Source organism: Megascapheus bottae, chromosome 21 (genome assembly GCF_031878675.1).
Source record: "Megascapheus bottae isolate mThoBot1 chromosome 21, mThoBot2.hap1, whole genome shotgun sequence".
Lineage (NCBI taxonomy): Eukaryota > Metazoa > Chordata > Mammalia > Rodentia > Geomyidae > Megascapheus > Megascapheus bottae.
The window spans coordinates 35,441,155-35,454,461 of NC_143529.1; the positions used below are offsets into that span (position 1 = coordinate 35,441,155).

Sequence of the window (13,307 nt, forward strand, 5' to 3'; positions counted from 1 at the left end):
TTGTTTTCACAAATGCACACTGTTTTCTGTGTACAAGGATTCTCATTTCTCTACCTCCTGGACAGCAGGATCTGTATTTTGTATTTTTGATAACAGCTGTTCAGAAAGGTGTAAGTTAACATGTCATGATGGTAGGAATTTTGATTTCACTAGTGCATGTTGACACCTTCTTCCAGATATCTGTTAGAAGAGTTGTATGTACTTTGATGAGTATCTGTCCAACTTCCTGGTCCATTGTTAAATGGTTGTTTTCCTTCTGTTGTTTTCTTTTTTTAACTGCATCAGTTGATATCAACTCCTTATTGGATGTAGGACTTGCAAATATTTTCCCAATCCATACCATGCACTAGATTTTTTTTTGGGGGGGTGGGTCATGGGGCCTTAGGTTGGCCCTGAGCATTTCAATTCAAGGCCCTACCCTTGAGCCAAGCCCCAAGCATATATCACTGAGAAGTGTGAAAACAGAGGGTCTGTGTATGGGATGCATTCCTAGCTTGGTTTTACTGTGGTCATTGTCATGGGCACTGTCCCTAGGTAAAGGGAACAAAGCTAGGTTGAAGGTAGTCTGCAGGGTGGCCCAAGGTGGACAGGCACAGCTGCTGGTATCTATCAGCACTGAGGTCTACTTGCTACTCCCTACTAGCATGGCTGTCCTTTCTGTTTCTCCTTATACTGGGAATGGTCTAGACATGCCATCTCTGCTAGCACCCTGTGTGAAGTGACCATGGAGTAGCTTCCTGGCAGCATCTCTAGTGCTAAGATAACTAGATGACTTCAGTCTTGTTTCCAGATTCCCTAAGGAATGGGTCTGCTATTGGGCATCTGTGGAAGGAGAAAGGGTGACATGATCCCCATCAGTCTCCTTATAATTCAAATTCACACTTTATTCACTTCTGTGAACCATGTGGGTAGCTGACTGAGGCTTATACTAAAGTGCTCAAAGTTCAAAAGACGTCTAGTGAATGAGTAGCAGATGGGAGAAAGTCCTATAGGAAGAGGAAGAGGGGGTAGCACACAGGTCAATTAGGCCAGTTGCTACTCTCACTTTGGTTGTTTTTTTTCAAAGACAATGATCTGAAAAAGCATTTTCACTGAGGTAAACAGTGACTGTAGTTAGTAACCTTTACCTCTGAACAGGAAATAGGCCTCAAGGTTGTTGGTAGAATCTTTTACTAAATGCTCATCCCCACCTGTCCTTGCCACAGCTCACCGTTGAAGCACCTAGTAACCTTTGAATGTAATCTGGTGTCATGCAATGAACATTGCTGGTGTTATATTCTTGTGCTTGGCCTAATGTGTACACAATGGAAGGATGAAACACACAAAAAAACATAGGCCTGGCCTCAGGGACTGCTCAGGATTGTAGCAGAGAAGTACAGATTTCTGAGTGAGGAGCCTTGGGTGATGGGTGGATCCATAGCACAGAGCTGAAGCTCTGTTAAGTAAATGAAAACACAGGGGAAGTTGAAAGTCAGTTCTGGACAGTGCTCTGGAGAACAGTTTGATGAGCTGTATCTACCTAATTTGCGTCATATCTCTGGAATGCTCTTTGTAGGTGCATTTCAGAAGTCTCACAGGCATTGGAAATGCAAAAGGATCCTGGTGGGAATATAAAGTTTAAGCAGCAATGCCATCCATTTTCAGAGTTGCTTTTTTGTGTGTGTGGCAGTTCTGGGCCTTTAACTCGGGCCAGAGCACTGTCCTTAAGCTTTCTCAAGGCTAGAGCCCTACCACTTGAGCCACAGCACCATTTCCAGCTTTTTTCTATATATATGGTATCGAGGAATCCAACCTGGGTCTTCCTTCTTCCTAAGCTAGTACTCTTACTACTAGGCCAAATTCCCAACCCACAGAGTTGCTTTTGAACCATAATCCCATTGCAGAGGGGAGGGCAGGGCTGACGTTATCCATTGTTTCCTTAGAGGCTGACTGCCCATTTCTTTCTAAGTAAGAACCCTGAACTGTCTATGTTTTATCTGTAAAACATTCCGGGATAAGCAGCTCAATTCAAATTTAGTTTAGCTTTCCATCTTTAAGAATAATTGACAAGGCAAAATCAATTGCATGATTCAGTTTTCTGTTTCCTTCAATTCAAAGGAGGCATGTTTCTTGGCAACTCAAAATAGGTTATAATCTATGTTAACTTGGAAAATAAACAAATACTGATATTACATAACACTGGCATTAATCATTGCTGTTTGGCGTAAATAATTAAGTGAGTGTGATTTCATTTATACATCTCTCCTCTGGTACACTTTCTGCCTGTTCTTCCACCTGCTCTGTTAGGAGAGCATTCAGTCTAAGCAGCTCTCTTGCTCTGGGCAGCACTTCCATGGCTCCCACAGTCTTACCTGCCCTGCTCCCTCTGTGGGCATGTCTGCTGCTGGCCTCAGGCTCTGCCCAGGCAGGCAGGCTGCTGGTGGTACCCATGGACGGCAGCCACTGGCTCTCCATGCGCTCTGTGGTGGAGAAACTGGTCCTCCGAGGGCATGAGGTGGTCGCAGTCATGCCGGAGGTCAGTTGGCAGCTGGGACACTCACTGAACTTCACTGTGAAGACATACTCAACTTCTTACACCCTGGAGGATTTGGACCAGGCCTTCAAGGTTTTTGTTGATGCCCAGTGGGAAACCCCAGAACAAACTATCTTTTCTGTACTAAGTGGCACAGCCAAGAGATTTTTTGACATCACATATTCACATTGTAGGAGTTTGTTCAAGAACAAGGAATTAGTAGAATTCCTAAAGGAGAGTTCTTTTGATGCTGTGTTTCTGGATCCTTTTGATGCATGTGGCTTAATTGTTGCCAAATATTTTTCACTTCCATCTGTGAGTTTCTCCCGGGTAGTGCTTTGCTATCATCTTGAAGAAGGATCTCAGTGCCCCAGTCCCCACTCCTATGTCCCCAGACTTCTGTCAAGCCTTCCAGAAGTCATGACATTCAGAGAGAGAGTGTGGAACTACTTTCATGTCTTCGATGAATTTTTATTTTGTCCCTCCTTTTTCAAAGAAGCCACTGATACAGCCTCTGAAATCCTTCAAACACCAGTCACCATGTATGACCTGTTTAGCCAAGTGTCAATTTGGTTGTTGAGATTGGACTTTGTCCTGGACTTTCCCAGACCCGTGATGCCCAACATGGTCTATGTTGGTGGAATCAACTGCCACCAGGGAAAGCCACTGTCTAAGGTAGGACTTGTCTCCTTGCCACCAAGATTCTTTGCTCTAGTGTGATTTGTCATGTGTGTTGGTCACATTTCAGCCATGTTTTGATGAGTTTTATATTTTCAATTTGTTTACATTTGGTTAATAAAGTCTAAACAAACTGATGTTGCTGTGACTGTGCACACAACAAGTATAGGTATTTTAAATTCCTGGCTGTATACTTAATATTCATTTTGCAATTTTCCAGCGATCCTCAGTTGATTCCAATCCTGTTTTTCCCTATAAGAGCATGTTTTAGTAGTGTTGTTTTCTTATTTTTCAATTTCTGGAAGTTATAGCATGTACTCATATATATATATATATGTTTTTTCTTGTTGATCATGGCGTTTCAACACTGGGCCTGGTCAGTGACCCTGAGCTCTTTAGCTCTATGCTTCTGCCCTACCCCTGAGTCTCAGCACTGCCCCTGAGCTCTTAAGCTAAAGGCTACCCTTGAGCCACAGCCCCATTTCCCGTTTTCTAGTGGTTAATTGGAGATGAGTCTCAAGTTCTTTAGTTTCCTGAGCTGGCTTTGAATCTCGATTCTCAGATCTCAGCCTCCTCAGTAGCTATGATTACAGGTGTGAGCCACCATGCCAGGCTGCATATATCTTTCTTATATAATCACTGTGTTTCCTAAAAGAAAATGTAACCATTGTCTTACATCCTGCTCCTCTCTTTGTAATTTTCATTTGTAACCATATATGCTCAGAAGCCACTATTGAGAAATTTGACCCATTCTTTTACAATTGCTTTAAATCTTATACAGCTTCAAATTACAATTGCAGATCTTGTACAACTTCACAGTAAGCATATATGAGGTTTTTTTTTTTTAAATAGACTCTGTCTTGCCTTAGACTTTACTAAATAATTAAAGCTTTTAAATTTTAGCCAGTATTTTTGTGCATAGCTCTTTCTTTTTCCCTATCCCTGGGCCTGGATATTATCCCTGAGCTCTTGAGCTCAAGGCTACTGCCCTACCTTTGATCCAAGCCTCACTTCCCATTTTCTAGAGATTAACTGGAGATAAGTCTCTCAGTTCCTTTTGTGCCTGTTCTGGCTTTGAACCTTGCTCCTCAGATCTCAGCTTCTTGAGAGACTGAGGACCACCCAGTCTTTCCTTGGAAGCTGAGTGCCAATCCCTTTCTGAATAGAAAGTCTTTGATAGACTTCAGGTAAAGTCCTGGTTTTATTTGGGGAACAAAGTAGTATTAGTATCAACTTTATTCCAGTTTAGTTTAGATTTCCATCTTTCCAAATTGTCCAAGTCCACACCCATTGGCAGTGTGAATAGAAGGCATGCTACTCCCCAAGGCAAAGGTCAGAAAAATTCTTATTTTGAAACCACCATTAGAGATATTAACCGTTTTTATTATTGCTATTGTTGTTGTTGTTTATCAGTGAGGCCTGAACTTATTGTCGAGTACTGTCCTTGAGCTGCTTTGCTCAAGCCGAGTATCCCACCACTTGAAGCCTCTGTCCCGCTTCGGTTTTATGCTGGTTAGTTCGAAATAGGAATCTCACGGTTCCTGCAGAGGTTGACTTTGAACTTTGGTCCTCAGATCCCAGCTTCCTGAGTAGGTAGGATTACAGGTGTGAGAAATTGGCATCTGACTTTAATGAATATTCTTCTGAGCAAATCATTAGCAGCAGTTGACCTTTCTGTATCATCCTCTCTATGCATTGTACATTTTGTGTATGTTCTTATCCAACTTCTGTATAATGTCTAAGCCGCTCTCTTGCTCTGGGCTGCACTTCCATGGCTCCTGCAGTCTTACCTGCCCTGCTCCCTCTGTGGGCATGTCTGCTGCTGGCCTCAGGCTCTGCCCAGGCAGGCAGGCTGCTGGTGGTACCCATGGACGGCAGCCACTGGCTCTCCATGCGCTCTGTGGTGGAGAAACTGGTCCTCTGAGGGCATGAGGTGGTTGCAGTGATGCCGGAGGTCAGTTGGCAGCTGGGACACTCACTGAACTTCACCGTGAAGACATACTCAACTTCTTACACCCTGGAGGATTTGGACAGGGAGTTCAAGATTTTGTTGACACCCAGTGGAAAAATCAGGAACAAAGTCTCTTTTCTCTAGGAATGGATTGTTGCAATGCTTTTTAAAATGGCTTTTTTTTTCGTATGTGCCAGTCTGGGCCTGAGCTCACAGCCTGAGCACTGTCCTTGGACTTTCTCATGCTAGAGCTCTACCACTTGAGCCTCAACACCACTTCCGGCTTTTTTCTATGTATGTACTATGGAGGAATTGAATCTGGGTCTTCGTGCATGCTAGGCACGCACTCTACCACTAAGGTACACTCCCGGACCTTGTACGAGTTTTTTTTTAATGACAAAGAATTAGTAGAATTCCTAAAGGAGAGATATTTTGATGTGGTGTTTCAGGATCCTTTTTATGTGTGTGGCTTAATTATTGGCAGTTGTTTTTCTCTAATCTTGAAAGAGAAGCACAATGCTCAAGTCTTGTTCCTTATGCTTCCAGACTCCTCCTAGGCTTCTCACAATGCATGGCTTTAAGAAAGGGTGGGGGGAGGGGCTGGGAGTTTGGCCTAGTGGTAGAGTGCTTGCCTAGCATGCACAAAGACCTAGGTTCGATTCCTCAGTACCACATACATAGAAAAAAGCCGAAAGTGGTGCTGAGGCTCAAGTGGTCAAGTTGTAGAGCTCTAGCCTTGAGAAAGTCCAAGGACAGGGCTCATGCCCTGAGCTCAAGCTCAAGACTGGCAAAAAAAAAAAAAAAAAAAAAGGGTGGGGGGAGAGGGGAGAAACAATTATATATATATATATATATATATATATATATATATATATATAGGCCCATGATGCCTAACAGACCCGTGATGCTGTACATGGTTGACCTTGGAATTAGCTGCCATAGGGGAAAGCCACTGACTAGGATAGGATGAGTTACGTATTTTCTTTGTATTTAATTTTGCTTAGCAAATCAGAAATTTCCCTTGCTGAAGTGAGTGTACTTACAATTATTACAATTATTCATAAATTCCTAGCTGCATTTTTTTTTGTGGGTCTCGGGGCTTGAACTCAGCCTGGGCACTGTCCCTGAGCTCTTCATCTCAAGGCTAACCTTCTACCCTTGATCTAAGCCCCACTTCCCATTTTCTAGAGGTTAATTGGTGATAAGAGTCTCAGGTCCTTTTGTGCCCAGGGCTGGCTTTGAACTTTGATCCTCAGATCTCAGCCTCCTGAGTAGCTAGTATTATAGGCATGAGCCACGGAGCCTGGCTTCAAGAAGTGTTTTTTTTATTACTACTTTTATAACAATTTTTGAGGAAAATTGTGAAAAACATGATAATAAATGAAATCTCTTCTTGCTACATATATGTTATTTTATACAGATAAATGACTTGTGTGTGTGTGTGTGTGTGTGTTTGTGTGTGTACGTGTGTGTATTGGTCCTGGGGCTTAAAGTCAGAGCTTTAGCACTGTTTCTGAGTTCAAGGCTAGTGTTCTATCACTTGAGCCACAGTTCCACTTCTAGCTTTTTTAGGAATTTATTGGCAACAGTAGTCTCATGTACTTTCCTGCCTGGGCTGGCTTCAATCTTCAGTCCTCAGGTCTCAGCTTCCTTAGTAGCTAGGATTACAGACATGAGCTACCAGCAGCAAGTTTCCTTAATTTTCTAGTGAAAAATTCTACATGTCTATGCTACTTTTCATAAATGTATTGATTATTTTAATTTCCTGTTTTAAGAATTACATACTGTCATTTCTTTAACATCTTATAGGACTATATATTGTTATTGTTTTTGCCAGTCTTGGGGCTTGAACTCATGGCCTGGGCACTGTCCCTGAGCTTCTTTTGCTCAAAGCTAGCACTCTACAACTTTAGCTACAGTGCCACTTTCAGCCTTTTCTGTATATGTTGTTCTGGGGAATTGAACCCAGGTCTTCATGTACTCTACTACTAGGCCAACCTCCCAGCCCCAATTTAGTGAAATTTATCTTTTAATGATTTCAACTTGCGTACTCATTTCCAAGGTGATTATGTCTCCACATTATCTCTATGTGTCTCCACATTTTCTCTATGTGATGTGAAAAGCTTTTAATCTCTCTAGTGCTGCTAGCCCTGTTTGTTGGTTTATCCAAGGAGGTCTTTCAACTATAAGGTGAAAGAATTGAGTTTTATTATATGACTTCTCAAAGGACAGACTCTTGTCCTCCTATCATCTAAAAATACCTCATTATGTGGCCATCATTTTGAAATGCATCTTTATCATTTTAATTTTCTTTTTATTTTCATCTGCTTCTTTTTTGTTATTTAACCGATTTTATTAGTTCTTAGGCTTGATATTTTCAGCATCCAGTTGTTCCAGCATCCACCCACCAAATGTTGGTTATCACAGAAAACATCCAAAAAAACAAGAACAGATACAAATTTTTTTCATATATTTTATTGTAATTAATAGAAGGGTTACATTATATTTACCAGATAGAAGGTGCATTACTTCACAAATATTGATACCCTTTCTCAGGTCTTTGTCCCCATTTCCCTCCCCCCACCTGCGCCCCTCATCTTGTTTTTCCCCCTTCCCTATCCAATTTCAAATAACCAAATAAGCATATATACAATATATCAGATAACAATGTAAAATACTGTAACAATATGAGATAACCAAGAGCCAGCAAAAGAGATGAGAGATAACACAGTACATTAAGGGCAACAATCACTCATTATATGGCTTTTGTTTCTATATCCTCGAGGTCCTTTCATTTAGTGTCATACCATATGGCCTTATGTATGCTCTATTGTAAGTCTCTGCTAGGAGAGTCCAAGGTTTGTACTAATTATGATAAATACAATTATTTTTAACAAGAAAGGTTACTTTTATGTCCTGTATTTGTACTTGAAGGGCAGTTTTATTTTGCTGGGTATACGGCTTGAACTCACAGCCTTGGGCCCTGTCCATGAGGTCTTTAGCTCAAGGCTAGCACTCTACCACTTTGAGCCACAGTACCACTTCCAGTTTTCTGGTGATAAGTTAGGTAAGACTAAGAAACACAGACTGTCCTGCCGAAGCTGGCTCTAAACTATGATCCTCAGATCTCAGACTCACAAGTAGCTAGGTTTACAGGCATGAGCCCCTGTTACTTAGCCTACTGAAGGGCAGTTCAACTCTGTCTTATTCAGATAAATCCTTAGAAATATGACTGAACTTTAATCGATTGTAGTGGAGTTGCAAACAAAAATGCCTGCACTGCATGCCAATACCAAGGAATCCAAAAATCCAAGGTCTGTCTGCATAAACTTACCATTTCCCTTGCTGCTGTACTGGAAAAACTGAAGCATAAAAACATCAAACACATGTATTAAGCATTAGAATTCTGGTATTTAATACTAGATCTATTCCTAGGACAGCTGGATGCTGCCTGGTACAATGACAAAAATGGGGTGCAATTAAGGAGGAGAATTAGTAGAGTTGACAAAGTGAGACATCATTCCACAGACACTACATGCATCATCCCACAGTGATCTAAGGGAAGGAATTGAAGAAAAGCGCAAATGCGTTTCCTATTTTCACTCAACTCTGAGGCAGAGTTCAGTAAAAAGGTCACTAGAAAAACAATTTGAACAGTGTATGTGACATACATGATGATACAAATACTTAGCACTATTAAAGGGTTTTGTGGAGGCCGCTGCAAAACAAAAGGATTTGAAGTTAACGGTTATAAAATAAAAAAATTAAAAACCAGATGTTTTTTTCTCCAAATTCCTGGCTTAATAAGGGCTTGTTTATTGTTTTTTTCTTGAGGAAAAAGGTCCCAAACATCAGGCTGTTCACAAAAATAACCTATAATATCAACTTTAGAAAACAAATATTAAGGGGCCGGGAGTTGGCCTAGTGGTAAAGTGCTTGCTTAGCATGCATAAAGACCCAGGTTCAATTCTTTGGAACCACATACATAGAAAAACGCCAGAAGTGGTGCTATGGCTCAAGTGGTAGAGTGTAAGCCTTGAGAAAACCCAAGGACAGTACTCAGGCCCTCAGCCCAAGCCCAGGACTGGCAAAAAAAAAAAAAAGAAAAAGAAAACAAATATTAAGACGACTACATTATTTTTCTAAAGGATGCATCTGAAATGCCAACTTTCATTTGCAAAAATACATTGTTACATTTGTGTTGAACTGTCCCACATAGCAGTCTCACGTGGGGTGTGACACACGTATTTCTAACTTAAAGCTACTATCTGGTGTTACAACTAAATGTGTGAGATTGCCTTTGCACTTAGGGAAGCAACTACAGAAATCTTGTATGAATGAAAAGCACTGCACTCCCTGCATAACAAGAGATAATTTTGGAGACAGTTGATAAAAAAACATACATCCTTTTTATTGTTAAGTCACAAAAAGGTATCAAAATTAAAAGCAAAAATTACAGGGCAAGACTTAACAAAACTGTCAGGAGCATCAAAGGAAGCAAAAATGATAGTAGGCACAGGGCAGTGTGAATGAATGAACACAGGAAGGACAAGGATAGGGAAAACAGTTGAAGAGTTTAAAAAGTGCCCCCATTCTGAAGCAGCAACTGTCTTGTTTATGTAAACTGTGAGTGACCCAAAAGTGCACATAAATTAAAAAAAACAAACAAACACAGAATTGTGGTGCCATTAAGTCCCAGGAACTGACCTGTTTGTGTTAAAATTTATCAGAATTTGTGTAAATTCAAGGGATGGCATTTGTTTTTTAAAACCATAAAACTATCCTCAGACAGCTAATTAGGACTCTACTGGCATGGGAATCTCCCTTAGCTCCCACTGCCCTGAACTGTGCCTAACCCCTACCTTATCTCACTCCAATAGCTGATTGCTGTGTTGATGTAAATCTGTAGTCTTTGCCTTTAAAGGCCCTGTAGAGGGCCGGGAGTTTGGCCTAGTGGTAGAGTGCTTGCCTAGCATGCACAAAGACCCGGGTTCAATTCCTTGGTACCACGTAGGTAGCAAAAAGCCAGAAGTGGTTCTGTGGCTCAAGTGGTAGAGCCCTAGCCTTGAGAAAATCCAGGGACAGTGCTCAGGCCTTGAGCCCAAGCCCAGGACTGCCCCCCCCCCCCAAAAAAAAAGCCCTGTAGAAAAGCTGTTCAGGGCTTCTCCTAGGCTCCCACTGTATGGGAGTGTAGGACAAAGCCCAAGCTAGCCCGCCTTCCTGAATAAAGCCTTGCTTTTGCATTTCGGAATGTCTGACTCTCAGTGGTCGTCCTGAGACTTGGGCATTACACAGTGAGCGTGTGCTGAAGATACTAGGGGAGAGGAGCTGGTGAAATTTTGATCTTAAGACATGCGCCTAGGTAAAGAAACAATGGGATAAGATCCCTAAGCCCCACTATGTGGTTAACAGTCATCCTCGCCATTGGCGCTGTCTCTGTCATCCTCTCCTTCCTCAGCCTCTTTTTCATCATCCTTGATCAACTCCAGCTGGTCTTCCCCCATCTTCATTATCATCATCCAGTAGGTCCCCCACCTCAGCAGAGTCATCTGCACCCCCCTCAGACTCCATCCTGACATCAGTTTTATCTTTCTTCAGGAAGCTGCTGCTCTGGTTCCTCTTCTGACTTATCATTCTTTACCTCTGCTGTAGACGATAAGGACAGTTCTGCTTGTTTGCTCTGTTCCTTTTCAATTTTTTCCAGGCTGTCCAGTAAAGAATCCACTTTTTGTTTAATCTGGGTCAGTTCCTTCTTAATGGCTTGAAAGTCATCTCCTTTCAACTTTACAGACTTGGAAGTAGATCCTCGCTGACTGCTCTTAGAATTGAAGACACTTTTGCCCCTGAGTGAGGTGTCTCCTGACACACGCTGACGTTTAGAGGGCACTACATCCTGAGCAATAGGAGGTGGCGGTGGCACACATGCTGGGTAACTGTACATTCTGTCATAATAATTTCATTGAAAGTCATAGTCCAAGTCAAATGAGGAATTGAGTAGAGGGGATGGAGAAGGGTGTTCTAGTACTGACCCGTACGTAGCTGCTGCAGATTGTTTCACACCTGCTTTTCCTCCATTCACTTTTAGCTCTGCAACTAGATTAATACTTAAAACCTGGCCGGCAATCATCCTGCCATCTTCTCCTGCCACAGCAGTGTGAGCATTTCTCTCACTAGCATACTGCACAAAGGCAAAGCATTTATGAACAGAGCAGCCTACAATGTTCCCAAACTTCGAGGAGATTGCTTCCACATCAGATTCTTGACCACAAGTGTATTGAGATTCCCAATGAGCACACAGGAGTTCATGGAACGAGGATCTGTCTTGTTGGTAACGTTGCTAACCATTGTGTTTGATAGTTTGGCTCCTCACAAAGTGTAGCTGAAGATCAATAAAAAATCTCACTGAAGGCGGGAGGGAAAAGGGATTCTATTCGAATCTCCTACTCCCAGCAGGTTCTGTGAGAAGTCAATGGCTACTCAAGGTTGACAATGAGGAAACAACTTTCCAGTCTTCCTCTCTTCTCAAAATCTCATCTGCTTCTTAACTCTCACTTTTGTCTTATTGACTCAATTTCCTAGCCACAGGTGATACCATGTTTTGATGAAGTAACTTTTTAGCACATTTTAATGCCTATAAGACATGGAATTCTTTTTTTTCTAACCTTTTTTGGTGATTCTTTTTTTTTTTTTTTTTTTTTTGCCAGTCCTGGGCTTGAGCTCAGGGCCTGACCACTGTCCTTGGATTTTCTCAAGGCTAGAGCTCTACCACTTGAGCCTCAGCACCACTTCCGGCTTTTTTTCTATGTATGTGGTACCGAGGAATCGAACCTGGGTCTTCATGCATGCTAGGCAAGCACTTTAACCACTAGGCCAAACTCCCGGCCCTTTTTTGGTGATTCTTATAATGTGTTCACATTTATAACATTTTGATTTGAAAATTAAATAGATTGTTTAAATTCTAAAAAAAACAACCAAACACACCATTATATGGATTAATGTTAATAAAGAATAATAATAGCTAATAAAATACACTATTAGGGTAAAGGTGTGGGAAACTATCATGAGAGACTTAAATTCACTGCTGATATACTCTGCAAATAAAGAGCAAAAAAAGAAAAAAATATACTATTAGGGATCAGTTACTGTTACCTTAAATTATTTTTTTCTAGTTTGAGGAAGATAAGTATGCTTTCTTCTTGTGTTTTCCTATCCAAGTGCCCTCTTTTTCCTTACTCAAATCTTCTTTCATGTCTATCAATAAACTTTTATAGCTTAACTTTCTTTTTGTGGGGGGAGGGTTCCTGGGACTTGAACTCTGGCCTGGGCGCTGTCCCTGAGCTCTTCAATTCAAGGCTATTGCCCTACCCTTGTATAGCTTAACTTTCTATTGCTATTTTATGTCTTAATGAATCTCATTCTTAGGGATTTATTTTCAAAATAACTGTGCAAAAGGTTATTTTCCTTTAACTTCATTCTGAATTGTTTATAAATAAGGTACAGTCTTAGGTTTTGCATATTTATCTTACAAATAGTTCAATTCCCAGTTTCAGTGATTAGTCTGTAAATTGTTAGATATGGTTTTTCCACCCAGCATTTATATGGCTTATTTTCATTTTGGGGGGGACATATGCCTCTAAAACATCATAAAATATATTGTAGTTTCAGGCAGTTTAAACTAGGATTCTGTCATTTGCAATTGAAAATGTCTTGACACGTGTAAGAGTAATATTCTTAGCAAATGCACGGTGTCTAATTTCTGGGAAAAGCATTTCGTGTCTAATCTCATTGTATGATTTTATTAGGTATTTTATTCACTTTTTAATATGTTGTTCTGACTTCTTAGAAAATACAACAGATTTTAGAACTGAACTGTCATATTCTCTCATAGACTGACATGTTGTGAAAAATGAATTTTCAGCCAAATGGAGACAAAGTGAGATAGTACTCTCTCTAGAAGGCTGGTACTGCAAAAGGTGTGTGGAAATGAGACACAGCTTTCTGCTCCTGGGTGAGCCTGTTTAAAGGCTTTAGTCCCCTTTGTCTTACATCAGTAAAGCACCAAGTACCATCCAGGACACATCCACACCTTTGGGTATAAAACAACTGCCTGAACCAGTAACTAGTTCTGAGTGGTCCGTTGGGTTACTTGAGAGCTTTAGAGACCTA

The 13,307-nt window shown here is 41.1% G+C and overlaps 2 pseudogenes; one reads left to right on the plus strand and one right to left on the minus strand.

Moving 5' to 3' along the window:
- Nucleotides 1–2,305: 2,305 nt before the first annotated feature.
- Nucleotides 2,306–5,114, plus strand: LOC150048948 (UDP-glucuronosyltransferase 1A7 pseudogene; annotated as a pseudogene).
- Nucleotides 5,115–10,546: 5,432 nt separating this feature from the next.
- Nucleotides 10,547–11,534, minus strand: LOC150048949 (heterogeneous nuclear ribonucleoproteins C1/C2 pseudogene; annotated as a pseudogene).
- Between the last annotated feature and the right edge of the window lie 1,773 nt (nt 11,535–13,307).